This window comes from Hyperolius riggenbachi, chromosome 7 (genome assembly GCF_040937935.1).
Source record: "Hyperolius riggenbachi isolate aHypRig1 chromosome 7, aHypRig1.pri, whole genome shotgun sequence".
NCBI classification, from domain to species: Eukaryota; Metazoa; Chordata; class Amphibia; order Anura; family Hyperoliidae; genus Hyperolius; species Hyperolius riggenbachi.
Window position 1 is genome coordinate 138736145 of NC_090652.1, and position 22041 is coordinate 138758185.

The 22041-nt window shown below is 46.1% G+C and overlaps 1 protein-coding gene across 3 annotated transcripts in view; it reads left to right on the forward strand.

Moving 5' to 3' along the window:
• The window catches only part of CLEC16A (C-type lectin domain containing 16A), a 369068-nt gene that overhangs the window by 975 nt on the left and 346052 nt on the right, over window positions 1–22041 (forward strand). The gene's annotated exons all lie outside the window — the stretch shown is intronic.

Here is a 22041-nt window from a genome sequence, read left to right on the forward strand (position 1 = left end):
CCATATCATACTGACCCTTGTCTCCCCCTGACACTGCCATATTATACTGACCCTTGTCTCCCCCTGACACTGCCCTATCATACTGACCCTTGTGTCCCCCTGACACTGCCATATCATACTGACCCTTGTGTCCCCCTGACACTGCCATATCATACTGACCCTTGTGTTCTTCTGACAGTGCCATATCATACTGACCCTTGTGTCCCCTTCACACTGCCATATCATACTAACCCTTGTGTCCCCTTGACACTGCCATATCATACTAACCCTTGTGTCCCCTTGACACTGCCATAATCATACTGACCCTTGTCTCCCTCTGACATTGCCATATCATAGTGGCCACTGTGTCCCCCTGACTCTGCCATATCACACTGACCACTGTGTCCCCATTGACACTGCCACATACTGACCCCTGTCCCCCCTGACACTGCCACATACTGACCCCTGTCCCCCCTGACACTGCCATATCATACTGACCCTTGTCTCCCCCTGACACTGCCATACCATACTGACCCTTGTCTCCCCCTGACACTGCCATATCATACTGACCCTTGTCTCCCCCTGACACTGCCATATCATACTGGCCCTTGTGTCCTCCTGACACTGCCATATCATACTGGCCCTTGTGTCCTCCTGACACTGCCATATCATACTGGCCCTTGTGTCCTCCTGACACTGCCATATCATACTGGCCCTTGTGTCCTCCTGACACTGCCATATCATACTGGCCCTTGTGTCCTCCTGACACTGCCATATCATACTGGCCCTTGTGTCCTCCTGACACTGCCATATCATACTGGCCCTTGTGTCCTCCTGACACTGCCATATCATACTGACCATTGTGTCCTCCTGACACTGCCATATCATACTGACCCTTGTGTCCTCCTGACACTGCCATATCATACTGACCCTTGTGTCCTCCTGACACTGCCATATCATACTGACCCTTGTGTCCTCCTGACACTGCCATATCATACTGACCCTTGTGTCCAACTGACACTGCCATATCATACTGACCCTTGTGTCCAACTGACTCTGTTATGTCATACTAACCCTTGTGTCCAATTGACTCTTATACTGACCATTGTGTCCAACTGACTCTGCCATATCTTACTGACCCTTGTGACCCCCTGACTCTGCCATATAACACTGACCCTTGTGTCCTCCTGACACTGCCATATCATACTGGCCCTTGTGTCCTCCTGACACTGCCATATCATACTGACCCTTGTGTCCTCCTGACACTGCCATATCATACTGACCCTTGTGTCCTCCTGACACTGCCATATCATACTGACCCTTGTGTCCTCCTGACACTGCCATATCATACTGACCCTTGTGTCCAACTGACACTGCCATATCATACTGACCCTTGTGTCCAACTGACTCTGTTATGTCATACTAACCCTTGTGTCCAATTGACTCTTATACTGACCATTGTGTCCAAACTGACTCTGCCATATCTTACTGACCCTTGTGACCCCCTGACTCTGCCATATAACACTGACCCTTGTGACCTCCTGACTCTGCCATATAACACTGACCCTTGTGACCCCCTGACTCTGCCATATAACACTGACCCTTGTGACCCCCTGACTCTGCCATATAACACTGACCCTTGTGACCCCCTGACTCTGCCATATAACACTGACCTTTGTGACCCCCTGACTCTGCCATATCACACTGACCCTTGTCTCCCCCTGACATTGCCATATAACACTGACCCTTGTCTCCCCCTGACATTGCCATATAACACTGACCCTTGTCTCCCCCTGACATTGCCATATAACACTGACCCTTGTCTCCCCCTGACTCTGCCATATCACACTGACCACTGTCTCCCCCTGACTCTGCCATATCACACTGACCACTGTGACCCCCTGACACTGCCATATACTGACCCTTGTGTCCCCTGACACTGCCATATCATACTGACCCTTGTGTCCTCCTCACACTGCCATATCATACTGACCCTTGTCTCCCCCTGACACTGCCATATCATACTGACCCTTGTCTCCCCCTGACACTGCCATATCATACTGACCCTTGTCTCCCCCCGACACTGCCATATCATACTGACCCTTGTCTCCCCCCGACACTGCCATATCATACTGACCCTTGTCTCCCTCCTTGACACTGCCATGTCATACTGATCACTGCTACTCCATCCCCCCGACACTGCCATATCATACTGACCCTTGTGACCCTCTGACTCTGCCATATCATACTGACCCTTGTCAGCTGCCGACACTGCCAAATCATATTGACCCTTGTCTCCCCCTGACACTGCCATATCATACTGACCCTTGTGTCCCCCCGACACTGCCATATCATACTGACCCTTGTCTCCCCCTGACACTGCCATATTATACTGACCACTGTCTCCCCCTGACACTGCCATATCATACTGACCACTGTCTCCCCCTGACACTGCCATATCATACTGACCACTGTCTCCCCCTGACACTGCCATATCATACTGACCACTGTCTCCCCCTGACACTGCCATATCATACTGACCACTGTCTCCCCCTGACACTGCCATATCATACTGACCACTGTCTCCCCCTGACACTGCCATATCATACTGACCGCTGTCTCCCCCTGACACTGCCATATCATACTGACCGCTGTCTCCCCCTGACACTGCCATCTCATACTGACCGCTGTCTCCCCCTGACACTGCCATCTCATACTGACCGCTGTCTCCCCCTGACACTGCCATCTCATACTGACCGCTGTCTCCCCCTGACACTGCCATCTCATACTGACCGCTGTCTCCCCCTGACACTGCCATATCATACTGACCGCTGTCTCCCCCTGACACTGCCATCTCATACTGACCGCTGTCTCCCCCTGACACTGCCATATCATACTGACCGCTGTCTCCCCCTGACACTGCCATATCATACTGACCGCTGTCTCCCCCTGACACTGCCATATCATACTGACCGCTGTCTCCCCCTGACACTGCCATATCATACTGACCGCTGTCTCCCCCTGACACTGCCATATCATACTGACCGCTGTCTCCCCCTGACACTGCCATATCATACTGACCGCTGTCTCCCCCTGACACTGCCATATCATACTGACCGCTGTCTCCCCCTGACACTGCCATATCATACTGACCGCTGTCTCCCCCTGACACTGCCATATCATACTGACCCTTGTCTCCCCCTGACACTGCCATATCATACTGACCGCTGTCTCCCCCTGACACTGCCATATCATACTGACCCTTGTCTCCCCCTGACACTGCCATATCATACTGACCCTTGTCTCCCCCTGACACTGCCATATCATACTGACCCTTGTCTCCCCCTGACACTGCCATATCATACTGACCCTTGTCTCCCCCTGACACTGCCATATCATACTGACCGCTGTCTCCCCCTGACACTGCCATATCATACTGACCGCTGTCTCCCCCTGACACTGCCATCTCATACTGACCGCTGTCTCCCCCTGACACTGCCATCTCATACTGACCGCTGTCTCCCCCTGACACTGCCATCTCATACTGACCGCTGTCTCCCCCTGACACTGCCATCTCATACTGACCGCTGTCTCCCCCTGACACTGCCATCTCATACTGACCGCTGTCTCCCCCTGACACTGCCATCTCATACTGACCGCTGTCTCCCCCTGACACTGCCATCTCATACTGACCGCTGTCTCCCCCTGACACTGCCATCTCATACTGACCGCTGTCTCCCCCTGACACTGCCATCTCATACTGACCGCTGTCTCCCCCTGACACTGCCATCTCATACTGACCGCTGTCTCCCCCTGACACTGCCATCTCATACTGACCGCTGTCTCCCCCTGACACTGCCATCTCATACTGACCGCTGTCTCCCCCTGACACTGCCATCTCATACTGACCGCTGTCTCCCCCTGACACTGCCATCTCATACTGACCGCTGTCTCCCCCTGACACTGCCATCTCATACTGACCGCTGTCTCCCCCTGACACTGCCATCTCATACTGACCGCTGTCTCCCCCTGACACTGCCATCTCATACTGACCGCTGTCTCCCCCTGACACTGCCATCTCATACTGACCGCTGTCTCCCCCTGACACTGCCATCTCATACTGACCGCTGTCTCCCCCTGACACTGCCATCTCATACTGACCGCTGTCTCCCCCTGACACTGCCATCTCATACTGACCGCTGTCTCCCCCTGACACTGCCATCTCATACTGACCGCTGTCTCCCCCTGACACTGCCATCTCATACTGACCGCTGTCTCACCCTGACACTGCCATCTCATACTGACCGCTGTCTCCCCCTGACACTGCCATCTCATACTGACCGCTGTCTCCCCCTGACACTGCCATATCATACTGACCGCTGTCTCCCCCTGACACTGCCATATCATACTGACCGCTGTCTCCCCCTGACACTGCCATATCATACTGACCGCTGTCTCCCCCTGACACTGCCATATCATACTGACCGCTGTCTCCCCCTGACACTGCCATATCATACTGACCGCTGTCTCCCCCTGACACTGCCATATCATACTGACCGCTGTCTCCCCCTGACACTGCCATATCATACTGACCGCTGTCTCCCCCTGACACTGCCATATCATACTGACCGCTGTCTCCCCCTGACACTGCCATATCATACTGACCGCTGTCTCCCCCTGACACTGCCATATCATACTGACCGCTGTCTCCCCCTGACACTGCCATATCATACTGACCGCTGTCTCCCCCTGACACTGCCATATCATACTGACCGCTGTCTCCCCCTGACACTGCCATATCATACTGACCGCTGTCTCCCCCTGACACTGCCATATCATACTGACCGCTGTCTCCCCCTGACACTGCCATATCATACTGACCCTTGTCTCCCCCTGACACTGCCATATCATACTGACCCTTGTCTCCCCCTGACACTGCCATATCATACTGACCCTTGTCTCCCCCTGACACTGCCATATCATACTGACCCTTGTCTCCCCCTGACACTGCCATATCATACTGACCCTTGTCTCCCCCTGACACTGCCATATCATACTGACCCTTGTCTCCCCCTGACACTGCCATATCATACTGACCCTTGTCTCCCCCTGACACTGCCATATCATACTGACCCTTGTCTCCCCCTGACACTGCCATATCATACTGACCCTTGTCTCCCCCTGACACTGCCATATCATACTGACCCTTGTCTCCCCCTGACACTGCCATATCATACTGACCCTTGTCTCCCCCTGACACTGCCATATCATACTGACCCTTGTCTCCTCCTGACACTGCCATATCATACTGACCCTTGTCTCCCCCTGACACTGCCATATCATACTGACCCTTGTCTCCTCCTGACACTGCCATATCATACTGACCATTGTCTCCTCCTGACACTGCCATATCATACTGACCATTGTCTCCTCCTGACACTGTCATATCATACGGACCCTTGTGCCCTCCTGACACTGTCATATCATACTGACCCTTGTGCCCTCTTGACACTGTCAAATCATACTGACCCTTGTGCCCTCTTGACACTGTCATATCATACTGACCCTTGTGCCCCCTTGACACTACCATATCATACTAACCCTTGTCTCCCCCCGACACTGCCATATCATACTGACCCTTGTCTTCCCCCCTTGACACTGCCATGTCATACTGATCACTGCTACTCCATCCCCCTGACACTGCCATATCATACTGACCCTTGTCTGCTGCCGACACTGCCAAATCATATTGACCCTTGTCTCCCCCTGACACTGCCATATCATACTGACCTTGTGTCCCCCCGACACTGCCATATCATACTGACCCTTGTCTCCCCCTGATACTCATATTATACTGACCCTTGTTTCCCCCCCGACACTGCTATATTGCCATATCATACTGACCCTTGTCTGCCTCAGACGCTCCCATATCATACTAACCCTTGTGTCCCCCCAACACTGCCATATCATACTGACCTTTGTTTCCTCCTGACACTGCCCCCCCCCCCCCCCGACACTGCCATATCGTACTGACCCTTCTCTCCCGCTGACACTGCCATTTCATACTGAACCCTCTCTCTACCTGACAGGGTCACAATCTCTTGTTTCCCCTTGTCTCGGTCATGCTGATCCCTTCTGTCTCCTTGACTTTACTATAGCATCCTGATCCTTGGGTACCCTTAGCCTTGCCATATCATGTTGATCCTTGGGTCTCCCTGACAATGCTCTACCATTCGGAGGATTAATTACATTCTTATTATGTGTATCTACAGTCTTGGATCTGGGCTGCTACCTGCTACTTCCAGGCATTATGTAGCGTTCTGTTTCTTAGGCTTGTGAATTACTGCATACGTTCACTAAAGTCTATATGTTAGGCTGCCAAATAAAACTACTGAAGTGCGTTCTAATATTTTCCCTTACCATGTACATAAATGATTTCCAAATTAGGTTTTTAAGCTATGGCATGATGTGTAGAACTTAAACCTGGCACTTCTGTCACCAACACTCTGCACTACATAGAGTATGCTTACTGCATTGCAGGGATATGCTTCTTATTATATTGCCTGCACCCAGATATTTGTAGATAACAATCTACTTTCTCATTTTTGGAAATGACTAACCAATCACCTTCTGCAGTACAGGTTCTTCCCCTTTCTATTCTCATTGTCACTAATGGCTAATCATCTAGACATACAGTGGGATGCGAAAGTTTGGGCAACCTTGTTAATCGTCATGATTTTCTTGTATAAATCGTTGATTGTTACGATAAAAAATGTCAGTTAAATATATCATATAGGAGACGCACACAGTGATAGTTGAAAAGTGAAATTAAAGGGACACTGTAGGGGGGTCGGGGGAAAATGAGTTGAACTTACCCGAGGCTTCTAATGGTCCCCCGCAGACATCCTGTGCCCGCGCAGCCACTCACCGATGCTCCGGCCCCGCCTCCAGTTCACTTCTGGAATTTCAGACTTTAAAGTCTGAAAACCACTGTGCCTGCGTTGCCGTGTCCTCGATCCCACTGATGTCCCAGGAGCATGCTGCGCAGGCCCAGTATGGTCTGTGTCTGCGCAGTATGCTCCTGGTGACATTAGTGGGATTGAGGACATGGCAACGCAGGCGCAGTGCAGTGTTCTCCCCAGAATTTTTTTCCAGCCGGGTGGCCTGAAATAGCAGCCGGGTGGCATGAAAAAGTAGCCGGGTGGGGCGAGTTGAAAATGCAGGGCAACTGTGCTTACAGCATAGGAGGAGGTGAGGAAGTGAGCCGATGACAGCCGGGTGGTCACCAAATCTAGCCGGGTGGAGCACCCGGCTAAAAGAGCCTGGGGAGAACACTGGCAGTGGTTTTCAGACTTTAAAGTCTGAAATTCCAGAAGTGAACCGGAGGCGGGGCCAGAGCAACGGTGAGTGGCTGCGTGGGCACATGTCTGCGGGGGACCGTTAAAAGCCCCGGGTAAGTTCAACTCCTTTTCCCCCGACCCCCCCCCCCTACAGTATCCCTTTAAGTTTATTGGATTTACAGAAAGTGCGCAATAATTGTTTAAAGGAATACTGTTGGGGGAAAATGAGTTAAACTTACCCGGGGCGTCTAATGGTCCGCCGTAGACATCCTGTGCCCACGTAGCCACTCACCGATGCTCCGGCCCCGCCTCTGGTTCACTTCGGGAATTTCAGACTTTAAAGTCTGAAAACCACTGCGCCTGCGTTGCCGTGTCCTCGCTCCCGCTGATGTCACCAGGAGAATACTGCACAGGCCCAGTATGGTCTGTGCATGTGCAGTACTCTCCTGGTGACATCAGCGGAAGCAAGGATACAGCAACGCAGGCGCAGTGGTTTTCAGACTTTAAAGTCTGAAATTCCAGAAGTGAACCGGAGGCGGGGCCGGAGCATCGGTGAGTGGCTGCGCGGGCACAGGATGTCTGCGGGGGACCATTAGAAGCCCTGGGTAAGTTCAATTCATTTTTCCCCAACCCCTCTACAGTGTCCCTTTAAATAAAATTAGGCAGGTATATACATTTCATTTTATTGATTCCAGAACTTCTAGAACTAATTATTGGAACTCAAATTGGCTTGGTAAGCTCAGTGACTCCTGACCTACATACACAGGTGAATCCAATTATGAGAGAGTATTTAAGGGGGCAATTGAAAGTTTCCCTCCTCTTTTAATTGTCTCTGAAGAGAAGCAACATGGGGGTCTCAAAACAACTCTCAAATGACCTGAAGACAAAGATTGTTCACCATCATGGTTTAGGGGAAGGATACATAAAGCTGTCTCAGAGATTTCAGATGTCTGTTTCCACAGTTAGGAATATACTGAGGAAATGGAAGACCACAGGCTCAGTTCAAGTTAAGGCTCGAAGTGGCAGACCAAGAAAAATCTCGGATAGACAGAAGTGACGAATGGTGAGAACAGTCAGTCAACCCACAGACCAGCACCAAAGACTTACAACATCATCTTGCTGCAGATGGAGTCACTGTGCATCATTCAACCATTTGGCGCACTTTACACAAGGAGATGTTGTATGCGAGAGTGATGCAGAGGAAGCCCACAGCACAAACAGAGTCACTTGAGGTATGCTAAAGCACATTTGGACAAGCCAGCTTCATTTTGGAATAAGGTGCTATGGACTGATGAAACTAAAATTGAGTTATTTGGGCATAGCAAGGGGCATTATGCATGGAGGAAAAATAACAGCATTCTAAGAAAAACACCTGCTACTGGGAATCTTGTCTAAGTTGAGGGACGCATGGATTCCACTCAGTATCAGCAGATTCTGGAGACCAATGTCCAGGAATCAGTGACAAAGCTGAAGCTGCGCCAGGGCTGGATCTTTCAGAAAGAAAGACCTCAATTCACTAAGATCATGCTGGAGATAATAAGACAAGAGAAAACTTACCTCCACACAGTAAGAGAGTTATCTTATCTCTTCATTACTTACGTTACCTCTTCTGCAGTTAATTTACCTCCTCTGTAGTTATTTTCACATGCAGTTAATAAACAGCCTGTCTTTAACTCTGGAGTTATTTTAAGGATTAAAGAGTTAACTTAAAGACAGAAGAGTTAACTTTAGGTTTGCCTGAGGTAAAATGTTACCTGAATACTACATGCCTTATCACCATGGTAACAACTCTAGAAGAGTTATTAAAGACAGGAGATAAGCTTAGTGAATTGAGGCCAATGACTGTAAAACACTGCTCAAAATCCACTAAGGCGTTCATGCAGAGGAGCAAGTACAACATTCTGGAATGGCCATCTCAGTTCTCAGACCTGAATATAATTGAAAATCTGCGGTGTGAGTTAAAGAGCTCGGAAGCCATCAAACCTGAATGAACTAGAGGTGTTTTGTAAAGAGGAATGGTTCAAAATACCTTCAACCAGAATCTAGACTCTCATTGGAACCTACAGGAAGCATTGAGGGCCCTTTTCTACCAGCGCGTTTGCGCTGGCTGAATCGCAAAACCGCAAACCGCTAGCGATTTTACAATCGCTACGGTTTGCTTTTTAACATAGGAATCGCGGTAGGTCATTTCCACTACCGCGATTCGCTTTTGTCGGGAACGCGCGGCGGAGCGATAATTGCCGCGATTTTGCTATGCAGTGCATAGCATAGCAAAATCGCGGCGGCGAACGTCGGGGAATCGCCGCTAATTGCGATTCAGCAATCGCTAGCGTTCAGCGTGAACGCTAGCGATTGCTAGTGGAAAAGGGCCCTTAGAGGCTGTAATTTCTGCAGAAGGAGGATCTACTAAATATTGATTTCATTTATTTTTTGTGGTGCCCAAATTTATGCATCTGCCTAATTTTGTTTAAACAATTATTGCACACTTTCTGTAAATTCAATAAACTTCATTTCACTTCTCAAATATCACTGTGTGTGTCTCCTATATGATATATTTAACTGACATTTTTTATCGTAACAATCAACGATTAAGGGCCCGTTCACATCTAAGAATCGCAAAACCGCCGGCGTTTTGCGGGAGTGATTTTCCCACGCATACGCGGAAAAATTACTGGACACTGCGGCGGCTTTGGAGCGGTCGCGATTAGCAGTGCTATGCATGCTAATCGTAATCGCTAATTGCGAACCGCCGGTAAACCGCTGCATGTAACACGTTTGCGGTTAACGAGAACACTGCCATGTGTTACATGTTGTAACGGGTTTTAAAAAAACGCTAGCGGTTTGCCTTAAGCGGGAATCGCGCGATTCCTGCTCAAGTGAGAACGGGCCCTTATAAAGGAAAATCATGACGGTTAACAAGGTTGCCCAAACTTTCACATCCCACTGTAAGACAGAGCCACAGCAGTGAGCACCTTAGCAGAGTATGGTTTTACGTTGTGTTGAAACAGACCTCCACACAGAATTAAAAAAAAAAAAAAAAGTATCTAGGAATAAAATGACATTCTCACCTTTCCAGGGCTACCTCATCCCTTAGGGTGCACAAGTTGTGCACTAGTGAAGACCCATAGTCACTTACATTCCTTACAATGGTAGAGTAGATATCTACCATTGGTGCTGGGATCAACAGGGACCTGACAGCAGGTGTTCTTTGTACAGGACTTGAGGGCAGGGTTCTGTAATACCACACGCATGCTTGTAGTAAAGGAATATGGGAGGAAGTGGCAATGTGTACTTGCTCAGACACAAACATCCTAACCCTAACTTAAAACTCTGATGTATACTAAGCACTAACCTTCACTCCAGTCAGTGCATAACTAAGATTGTATACTCAATGTTTTCTGGCTTGGGTACGTTTCTATTATCTTCCTATTTCATAGTTTGTATGTATTTATATGTGTTATAATAAGAACACCAAGCCTAACCAAGACATATTGTTTCATATCCAGTGAATTGGCTGTTTTCACCATTTTATTAGTAAGGGCTAAAGGTGTCAGGTTATGTTAATATTACTGACATAACCGTGTGTAAAATATTGGGTATCTGAGGTGAAAGGGACATGGCTGCTGACATATTTATTTTCACCAGTTGCCCCACTGTCCTCCTGATCATCTGCCTCTATCACTTTTAGCCATAGACATAGGCTGGAGAGTGTACTGGTTAAGGGCCTTTGCCTCTGACACAGGAGACCAGGGTTCATATCTTGGCTCTTCCTGTTCAGTAAGCCAGCACCTATTCAGTCAGAAGACCTTGGGCAAGATTCCCCAACACTGCTATTACCTACTGAGTGCGCCCTAGTGGCAGCTTTGGCACTTTGAGTCTGCCAGGAGAAAAGTGCAATATACATTTTCTTTGACTTGTCATAGGCCCCAAACAAGTACGCAGTTTGTTTTAGTCACTTGGACATGGGGAGGTTAGGGGTGTGCATTAGGTGCGTGTGTGTGTGTAAGACTGGGGGTTATTTTTAGGCACTAGTAAAATATTAGTGATTTGAATGATTAATATTTTTTTTACTAGCGGCACCACCTAGTGCTCAACTCATGTGGAAGCGTTGCAATACGTACTTGCCACAGTTTACCGAATAACTATACCAAATGTTACCAACATTTCTGTGAAGAAAATATGCAGTCATCTTACTGTGGTAGTTGTCATGTGCATGGAACAAGATGTGAGTTGAAATCCTAGGTGGTGACACAGATAGTGAAATGGCAGTCTTTTTTCAATAGTGCAGTAAAATATTTGAGTTGCTTAGGTTTTTAGATTCTCACACACCATGCAACAGTCAGCTACAAGCAGATGTGGTGATTTAGTCTGAAGTTTGCTGCATACTCCGCAGTACTTTGCCTGAAAATGTTTGTTCCCTGTCAGGTAAACAGCTTCATCCGGGATCACTGGAGAATTAAGACTGCTTTGATGATTAGCAGAGCAGTGAATGGCCTGGTACAAAACTGTATTTGGGTTCTTCTGACACAGTGCAGGGCTTCTGGTTATGTAATAGCTAGCTCCTGCTCGCTTGCTCCTAGTTCTTCTTTTTGCTCTGGAGAATTGCACTGCATGGTAAAGAAGCAATATCGCAGCATTAACCCTTTCCAATCCTGTCCAACATTGGCATTTTCCAGCATAGATGCAATGTTTGACATAGACTGACATAGAAAAAATGGCTGCTGCTATTGGGCGATTTTTGCTGGATAAAATTCACAAAATGCTGATGCAGCGTTTCCATGGAAATAAGAAATCCCCTGAACATAAGCTCTAGCTGAAATTTCGAGCATGCTCATAATATAAGCCCTTCCTTGCCCTAGCGGCAGTTACTGTATGGAAAAGTATGGCAACTTGTGTTATTACCGTACTGTATCCTGTCCTCCGCTGTGTCTTACCTGTCCTTGTGTCTTCTGCTGTCCCCATGTCCATCTTCTTTGCCGCGCTGTCCGTGTGTCCTCCGAAGTCCCCCAGCTCCATGCCTATGTCCCCAGCACATCTTCAGCTTCAGGCAGCTTCTGTTTCTATTGGTGCCAATGGTCTCGCAGATGGTACTATGGCTCCGTCATTGGGCCAATCACTGCACTTACTGCTGCTCAGCGAGTGCAATGATTGGCCCAGTTATGGAGCCATGCTCCTGCCCCTGAGATAAAACTCCAATACAGAATAAGCTCCAGTACAGTACAGTACCATGCACAGGAGGGAGAGGTGGCCAGCAGCAGGGACACAGCGGTGCAATTCCGATCGGGCACCAGTCCTGTCATCCCAGCACACAGCAAGGTTTTTTTTTTTTTTTGTAACACTATTTTTTTATTTCAAAAAATAAAGTAGGTGTTAACAGTTGAGAGAACCATTGAGAAATTGCAATAACAATAACACTTGGAAAGAACTATAACAATGTACATATTTGTATACATTATATACTTGCTAACAGGATTTGACTAACTCGATGTAAGGGTAAGCCTAGATTTAGAGTCCAAAAGCGATTAGTCCAAAAGTTCAAAGTGGCGGATAACAAGTAGTCCTTTATAAGGTTACTCAGTCCAAAAGAGAAAAATAAAAAGGGGGGAGAGGAGTAACTCGAGTTGCTGGTACCTGTTAGGGGGCAAAAAAAAAATTGAGAGAGCATACAAATTTTGTTGAAAAGAGAAACTAAGTATTAGTCCTACATCAAGGGGTAAGGGGGAGGGGTATAGGGTGTTCTGGGGAAGGTTAGGTTTGTTTTTTGATTTCTTGTTTTCTTTATCAGTTTGGTAGTTGGTATATATGAGAGCAATATTGGGATAGGTTGGTTCCTGAATCTAGTAGCCTGTAGGTTAGAGATTGAGAGGGTTATAAAGGTAGGCCCTGGCAACACAGCAAGGTTTTTATTGTCTTGTTTTGTTTTTTATCTCAAATACTGGTTTAAGTAGCTACTGGAAATGATTTATTGCTGACTGCTTAAACCAGTAATTGAACATTCATCACCTGCAATCGTGTCATCAACACAGACTGCATATTAATCTGTCTTTAGCAGTTCAACAGGGAATCCTTAACAACATTAGCAGCTGACAAACTGCATGGGATGGAGAATGTTGTTGTCATTAGTCATAGGTGGTGAGTAATCACTGTCACATTTTCACATGTGACATGGGCATGAAAATCCAGTGAGCCAGTCTGTACACCAGCATCCAGCCAAAATCTGAAAGTTAGGGCTTATTCTACAGTAGAGATGTGGTAAAGAACAGCTCTTGCCAACAGTGGTCTCTTAATAAGCCAGTTCTGCAGTGTGTATACTTTTTTTTAATATATATATTTCAAGCTGGTTTAATAGAAGTATGCAGGGCAGGTGTTTCCTTAGAGGCAAACTGGACAATCGTCCAGCTCCCCCGATCTCCCCCTAGTGCGTAGTATTCCCCGAGCACCTTGCAGAATATCTGACCTGCACATTCTTCCATTAGTCTGCGAGCTCCCTGTCTTCATCCCTAATGGCCATGCCTTCTCAGTGACCCCTCGGCATGTTACATGCATTACCCCTGCAAAAAGTGTGCATGTAAGAATAACGAAATACAGACTATGATGAGGGTTCTAAGCATTTCTACAAATCTGTAGAAACACTGGCACAATAAAAAAATAACCAGCGCAGGGACAAATAAATCGGTTGAATTCTACATTTAAATATTTGCGGGTTTTCTGTATTAGGCCAGGTCACAGAAAGTAGGTTAGTAATGCCCCATATTGTCAAAGGACCGATTTCGTAGGCTGGAGACTAGTGGGCATCTACTGCTCTGACCCTAGTTTGTCAAGCGCTAATAGAATAGGCAACTGTTTGCTTTTTCTGGTATACTAAAGCTTTTCTACATAAATTAAACCTGTGTCAAAACCAGGCCTGAATCAAATTATGACTGCCCCTTCCTCACTTATCTGCTTCCACTGAGTTGTCAGCAAACGGAATCACCGTGTATTGTTGACAAAAATAGTTATATACAATTTTATTTGATTTTCTTAGTAAGCAACAGAGTACTAAGCAGCTCAGGTTGATCCAGAACCACTAGAAAAGTATAGGTGACTTACGAAAAGCCCTCCTACTTAAAAGGAATGCGTTACATTTTTAAAGCTAATGTAAATTGGTAAAAAAAAAAGAGATCGATACTTACGAAGGAGGAAGGCTCTGGATTCTATAGAGCCTTCCAGTTCCTCTAATGGTCCCCTCCTTCCTGCACAGTCACCTTGTTCCAGGTTGCAACTGTGGAAGGCTTTGGAGGGCCAAGTACTGTGCCAAGGCTCAGTACTGTGCACACGTGAGCGCGCGCAGGCACAGTATGGTGCTGCCCGTCTTCTGGAGCAGTATTTGGCAGATAGGTCATATACTGCTAGCAGGGCGGACAGAGCTGGAGCAGGAAGGCTCTATAGGACCCAAAGCCTTCCCTCTCCATACTTAAGTATCTCTTTAATTTATTTTTTATTTTAGCCTTACATTCACTTTAACCACTTGAGGACCGCAGTGTTAAACCCCCCTAAAGACTAGGCCAATTTCAACTAAATGGGCCACTGCAGCTTTAAAGCCAAGCTGCAGGGCCACATGACATAGCACACAAGTGATCTCCTTCCCCCCCCCCCTCCCCTCCTTTTCTCCCCACAACAGAGCTCTCTGAATTGATGTGGCTCTGTAGAATTATAAGCTATAGGCTTGTGATACTCCAGGGGATTCTGGATGCAAGCCTGGCTTCAGGGGCATAAAGAGATCATTTGTATATTCATTAGTAATAAATTGTGGGTAATCACAGTTGGTCACTTAAAGCTGTGTTACTAAGCAAGTACTTCATACAGGCCTTTAATTGACATAGTTGCAATAGCTGAATGTCAGCACCCATATTAACCTCCTCCTTTCAGCCCCACTGGCTGTATCTCAAACTCAGTGCCTAAAACTTGCAAAAGTCATTTATCCAACCTCACTCACATATGGTCAGTGAGATGTTCATTTTTTTATGGCTTGCATGCAAATTTAATGCAAATTGTATGCAGCCTGGCTTACTGCCAGTCCAAATTGACAGCCCATACATTTGGATTATGTGTGCACGTTTCTGTGATGAGTTACCATGATTATTTTGGCATTGTCATTGACCTGAGGAGGCAGATGTACTGCCACAAAACGTCTTGTCGTGTTTGTGCAGATAATAAAGCTTATCCAAAATTATTGGTTAGGATGTTCTACGAGAGGAAGCACAACACTTATCTTTTTTTAACCGTTAATATAGTGTACCGGAGGCAAACCTAAAGACATAAATGAGATACTGCAGAGGCTACCCACATCCTCCTGGCCCCCAACGTTCCTGCGTTCAGACCCCCGGAACATATCCAACAAGAGCTTGTGGTATATGTTATTGCAGAACTCCTCTTCTTGACATATTGCACCTGCACAAGTAAGCCGGAGCTGCTCTTCCCTGAGCGGCTCCGTGTTACTGTGCAGGAGCGGCCATACTTGCGTGGGTGCTGCACAAAGAGGAGGGAGGATGCAAACTTCTAGAGGGTTCAGGCAGTGGCTGTGGTCTGGAGGAGGATGTTGGAAGCTTTTGGAGGATCCAGTGGCTTCACTCTTAGGTAAGTAGCTTGTTTTTTTTATTGTATGCCCCCTTGGGTTCTCATTAAAGCACACCTGTAAGGGGGAAAAAAGTGCTCCTGGGAGGCACTTACCTCAGGAGGGGAAGCCTTGGGATCCAAATGAGGCTTCCCCAATCTCCTCAGCTATCCCAATCCTGTGCTGGGACCCCCGGACAACAACCCCCCCCAGAAACAATCTCCTGTAGCAGCTGCGCGTCTGTGTCTGCAGTGTAGAGCAAACCCGACCGGGTTGAGCTATTTCCTGCAGAGCCCAAGTGGGAAGTCACTAGAGCGCATGTGCGCATGCCAACAAGCGGATAACCTTTACTGCGGAGGATGGGGATTGGGGAAGCCTCTTTAGTATCCTGAGCTTCCCCCTCCCAAGGTAAGTACCCCCCCAGGGGCATTTTTTTTCCTTACAGGTTCACTTGAAATGTTATAACACATTTTGGGTGCCTCCACACCTTTATTCTAGCTACATCGGTGGCATCATTTCCCAAGAATGCAACTCAGAAGGTACAGAAGCCAAGGGATCAGTATGACAGGCAATAGGAGGTCAGCAGTGGTGCCTTGCATATTTCTGTCATGCCAATCTTTATTTTATTTTATTAGGTCTTTCTATCCTTTATTGGAGGCTGATACTGATTTTCTTGCAAGAACATTTCTTTCATGTTGTATTTATAGTATAATTACATTTTACGTTAGCCAATAAATGTTATTACAATATAAATAAGTGCTTGCACAAAAACGTTCAGAAAACAATGGGGTTTATGGGAACAGTATCATTCTTTATTCTTCAATGTACAAATCTTCCCGATTGCAGTCGTAAGATGTAGACATAATGCAGAAATCCAATTCACAGAACAAAACTGCCTTACAACCGCATTCGGGAAGACTTGTACTTTGAAGATTAAAGACTGATACTGTTCCTATAAACCCCATTGTTTTCTGAACCTTTTTTTGCATATTTGAATACATGATTGGCGTGGAACTCTACAAGTGTATCTTATCTAGTCCCCCCCCCCCCCCCCCCATCAACCCAACATTGGTTACATTTTGCTGCCTCTACTCTTCAAACTAACAGTATTACAGTCGGTGCTGCCCTCACTTGCTGCTAGTGGTCAGCAAGGTACAGTCATCAGTTTTCCTAGTTGCTTAGGAATGCTGCTTTATTGGAAATAGAATATGTTCTAGGTGGGACTTGACCAGTGTGATGTGCAGAGGAGACGTCCTCTGATTTTGCTAAGCACTCTCTAGTGTTTTAAATTTGTGAGTAGTACTTTTGATTAAAAAAAAAAAAAAAAAATTTTTTAATGTTTTACACTATTTGAGGCTCCTTAGTTCCTAGATAAAACTGGGTGTACTTGCTGCTGCGTCGATTTGGCATCATTAACATGCGAATCGACGGCAAAAACGATCGAAATCCGAATCGAGCATGTTGGAAATAATCGAATCAATGCGAATCGACCGCAAAAACGAACGCAAAAACGCATCGTGTGTATTCAGCATAAGAGGTGGGTTGAAGACTGTTGAAGACCAGCAGGCAATTACCCGAGAGTTGTCTGGGGAGGGGAGAACCAGGGCTGTGGAGTCGGTACAAAAATCTTCCGACTCCTCAGTTTATGAAACCACGACTCCAACTCCGTCTCCGGGTACCCAAAATGGCTCCGACTCCTTAGTCTAATACTTAACAGGGCTGTGGCTTTTCATCATCCGACTCCTACTCCCGACTCCGACTCCTCAGTTTATGAAATCAACGACTCCAACTCCGGGTGCCCAAAATTGCCCCGACTCTAACTCCGACTCCACAGCCTTGGGGAGAACCGAGGAGCTGTTGTGGAAGTCTGGAGTGTGTTGCAGTTGCTTGCTGATCCAGGAAGTGCAAATGGAAAGAAAAAGCCTGGCACTAGATGTCCACCAAAGGATGTGTGACTTCACCGGATTACGTACTTCATATTCTCAATTGTGCACTCCGGAGGCAAGCATGCATATGTGAAGATAAAGAGGAGGAGGCACTAATTGTTGCAAAGAAGGTACCTTTAATCCAGGGTGGTAGGATACATCGGGATGGAGTGGGGGTGAAGGAGGCCTGACAGCTGTTTCGCTTACAAAGCTTCCTCAGAGGCCAGTAGAATCCAGGAAGTGCATAGCCAGGATGAAGGAGAAGCACAGAGGTTCCAGTGCGCATACAGCTATCTGTCAGAGTGGACAGAAGTGTCTAAGACCTCTTGCACACTACATGCGATTCCGTTTTTTTTTTGTTTTTTTTTATATCTGATCCGGTTTTGGATTCCAAAAAAAAAAACGTGCTGCATGCTAAGATTTTTAATCGGAATCCAAACTAGGATGTATAAAAAATCAGAATCGCATGTAGTATGCAAAAGGCCTAAGGGCGAGGGGACAGGCACCTGTTTTGTTTGTTGGTGGCAGATGCGGCATGTGTTAGTGTCGCTCTGGCCAGGTGTGAATGCTATCCATACTGCTAGTGGTCTGTTGCGCAGTGATCTCTCTCTTTGCTTTGAGGGTATGCAGGGCGGACACGGAGGTGGCCATGAGCAGAGAGTCCAGGTGGTGATAATAGGCAGTTGCTTTCTGTGAGTCTGGTCTACTATAATAAAGGGTGAGCGTGCTATACCCACTTTTTAGAGAGTGTGTTAGGCTCTTTGCACGAGGTGATAGCGGCTTACCCTATAACAATCAGCGATGGTTGCACTGGGGAGTGGACCCCCCTTTTACAACAGCCTGCACTACGATGTTGTTTTTGTTTGATTTTGAGGAAAACTGGATTTATATATATTTTTTATAGTCTAAGGCTGGGCTGGGCAAACTTTGAGCGGCCCGGGCTGCATGCTGTGGACTATGGGCCGCATTCCTGAAATTCTTCCCCCTCCTTCCCTCTCTGCAGAGTAGTGAGCGGTTAGTAATGGGTTAGCTTAAAACTCACCTGATTGCTGCTTCCTGCATCGCGTCTCCATGGCAACAGGGCGTCACATGACAGGACATACCAGCGTATTACACGCTGGCAGCCAGCGTGTAATACGCTGGCTCATCCTGACATCATGTCATGTGATGAATGCTCCCAGCCACAGGAGCGCAACTGTGAGCAGCGCGGTCATGTGCTTATGCGGGCTCAGAAGATGCCGATCTGGCAAGGTCGACATCTGCAACGGAGGAGACCCCGAAGCTGTGTTGAGGGACAGATCGGCTGGCGGAAGCTACAGGTATTGTTTTTAGTTTGGATGTGTCCTTTTTTTTTTACTTGAATCGGGGGCTTAGCTCCTAAGCCCCCTATTCCACAATTCAAAATAATTTTCCGGACGAAAATCATGGCTGTAATGCTGTAGTAGAAAACAGGGAAATGCGATCAAATTGCAATGCAATTGGGATCATGTTTCTCAGTGGAAAATAACCCAAAATGTGTTAAGTTATTAAACTACTACTGTTGTGATTTGGTCTTTAATTTGGTGTTTGATTTAAAAATGTTAGTCAGCCTTGCAAAACGCTTAAGATCTTCTGAATTATGATCTACTTAAAATTGTATACTGTCTGTATAACGGCTGTTAACTTTGTTCATGTGTACTTACCAGTTCATGTGTTGCTACACCAGTGCAAATATGTACAAAAACAAATGTGTTCTTTGTGTTCTTCACTCACACGCCAGAAGCTGGGGGATCCTAGTTTAACTCTACCATGAACTTGCATGTCATTGTAGAAAAAAGAGCTAAAATAAACATGAAGCTGAAATTCCATACCACGGAAAAGGTAACATGGCCATGTAGTTTGGGTAAATGGTGCACTTGATTGATCCATTACTATTCCATTGTTTGTCAGTCTGCGTTATTATCACCTACAGGCCTCTTGCACACTGCAAGCGATTCAGATTCCGCTTTTTAATCAGTTTTTACTTCCGATTCCGATTCAGATTTACAGTTTGCTCCCTGCACACTGCAAATCGGAATCTGAATCGGATGTAAAAACAGATTAAAAAGCGGAATCTGAATCGGAATCGCGTGCAGTGTGCAAGAGGCCACAAAATGTAATTTCATTTTGACAGTCACATGACAAAATGAGCACACCATAAAGAGTGCATGTAGATAATTATTTGTAAACAGTATATTTCTAAATATAGTAAGTGGGAGCCGTGCTACAGCTTTGCAGTCAGTGGGAGCTGTTACAGAAGAGCTGTGAGAAAATCGCAATCGGTTTTCTGCACCGATTGTGTTTAACAGGACAATTAAGATTGGATGTGTAGTTTGGTAAAAGGGCTGGTGTCCTGTGGAATCTAGCCATCTCAGCTGCTAGCAGAGCTTCTTTTCATGAAATATGTTTGCTCTCTAATAAGGCAATGTTTGTTTTAATTAACTGGTTCAAAAGGAGTTCCTTCATTAGCAGTACACTCAGCATGAGTCAGGCTGGCACCATTGTCAGCAGATATAACATAAATGTAGTATATGATTTTTGCTTATTTATGGAATACCGTACCTAGGATAGTTATGGGAGTTGTATCATCTGGTTTGTGGTGTCTTGCTGAACATTTTGATATTGGTATTGAGGGGTAGGGGTATGCCACAACGAAGTTATTAAACTTCTCAGGAACTGGACCATCTACGGTAGCCAAGTTTGAGGTCATAGGAATTGTCATATTCTAAGGATTTTAAATCTGTCATCAGCACAAATATGGCATTTATTATTTTTGAATTAGTGTTCTACAAGTTTAAACCTAAAATCTTCCTCCAAGGAGATGGACTGTGATTGGTTGGTAAACCGGAGAGGGCAGGCTTTGTCCCACCTCAAAACTAGCTTCAATAAAACCAGGATGCATACAGGGAGGAGCAGTTCTCCCATTTTCCATCTGCCCAGAACCAGCCGGAAGACTGTGGCTCTGGTTCTCTGTTTCTTTCAATCTGCAACAAAGGACTTTTAACTTGCTTCCCAAAGGGACATATTTCATCAGAACCTAAGTATTCGTTTATTTCTTTCCTTTTTATTTTTACACTGGGTTACTATTCTCTTTAATTGTTAGTTTAATGATTTTCTGTATATATTATCCAGTTCGGCCTATCTGGACGAGCTTCCTCGTCCAGATAGGCACTGGTGCTGCCGCCGGCTCGTGCGCGCGATCGGGCGCGCCCACGCGCTCGCTCCCGCTGCCCGCCGCTAGCCCCCCGATCAGTGAATGGGAATATAATTCCCATTCACCGATCTAACTTCCCCGCAGAAATACCGACGCTTTCTCTCCAGAGAGCGCGGTATTTCTGCCCCCAGGAAACAACTCCTCAGCATTTTAGTTCCTAGATGCGAGCTGGTTCGCATCTAGGACTTTTTTCACTGTGGCCATCTTGTGGCCAAATAGTAAACTGCACCCACATACATTTTTGATTAAAAAAAAACATTATTTTACATTTAAAATTAGCAGTTTCCCTCCCACACCAAAAATTACCCACATACACTTTTTTTTATTTAAAAAAAAAAAAAAAAATTAAAAAAAAAAACAAAAACAACATAAATAGTTACCCAAGGGTCTGAACTTTTTAAATATGCATGTCAAGAGAATATGTTATTATATTATTTAAAATTATAAGCTTATAAATAGTGATGGACACAAATTGAAAAAATGCACCTTTATTTCTAAATGAAATATCGGCACCATAAATTGTGATAGGGACATCGTTTAAATGGTATAATAACCGGGACAGATGGGCAAATAAAATACATGCGTTTTAATTACGGTAGCATATATTAATTTCAAACTATAATGGCCAAAAACTGAGAAATAATGAATTTCTTCCGTTTTTTTCTTATTCTTCCTGTTAAAATGCATTTACAGTAAAGTGGCTCTTAGCAAAATGTATCACCCACAGAAAGCCTAATTGGTGGCGGAAAAAACAAGCTATAGATCAATTCATTGTGATAAGTAGCAATAAAGTTATAGGCGAATGAATGGAAGGTGAACGTTGCTCGGATGCATGAGATTTTCGGACCGCGGCGCTGAACCGGTTATTTATATTGCATTTATAATAAAAGACTTCTAAAAGTCATTTATTTCTCAGCTACACCTACTATTCAGCCACACAGAACTCATCCTAGTTTTCCAAAGAGTCGCTAC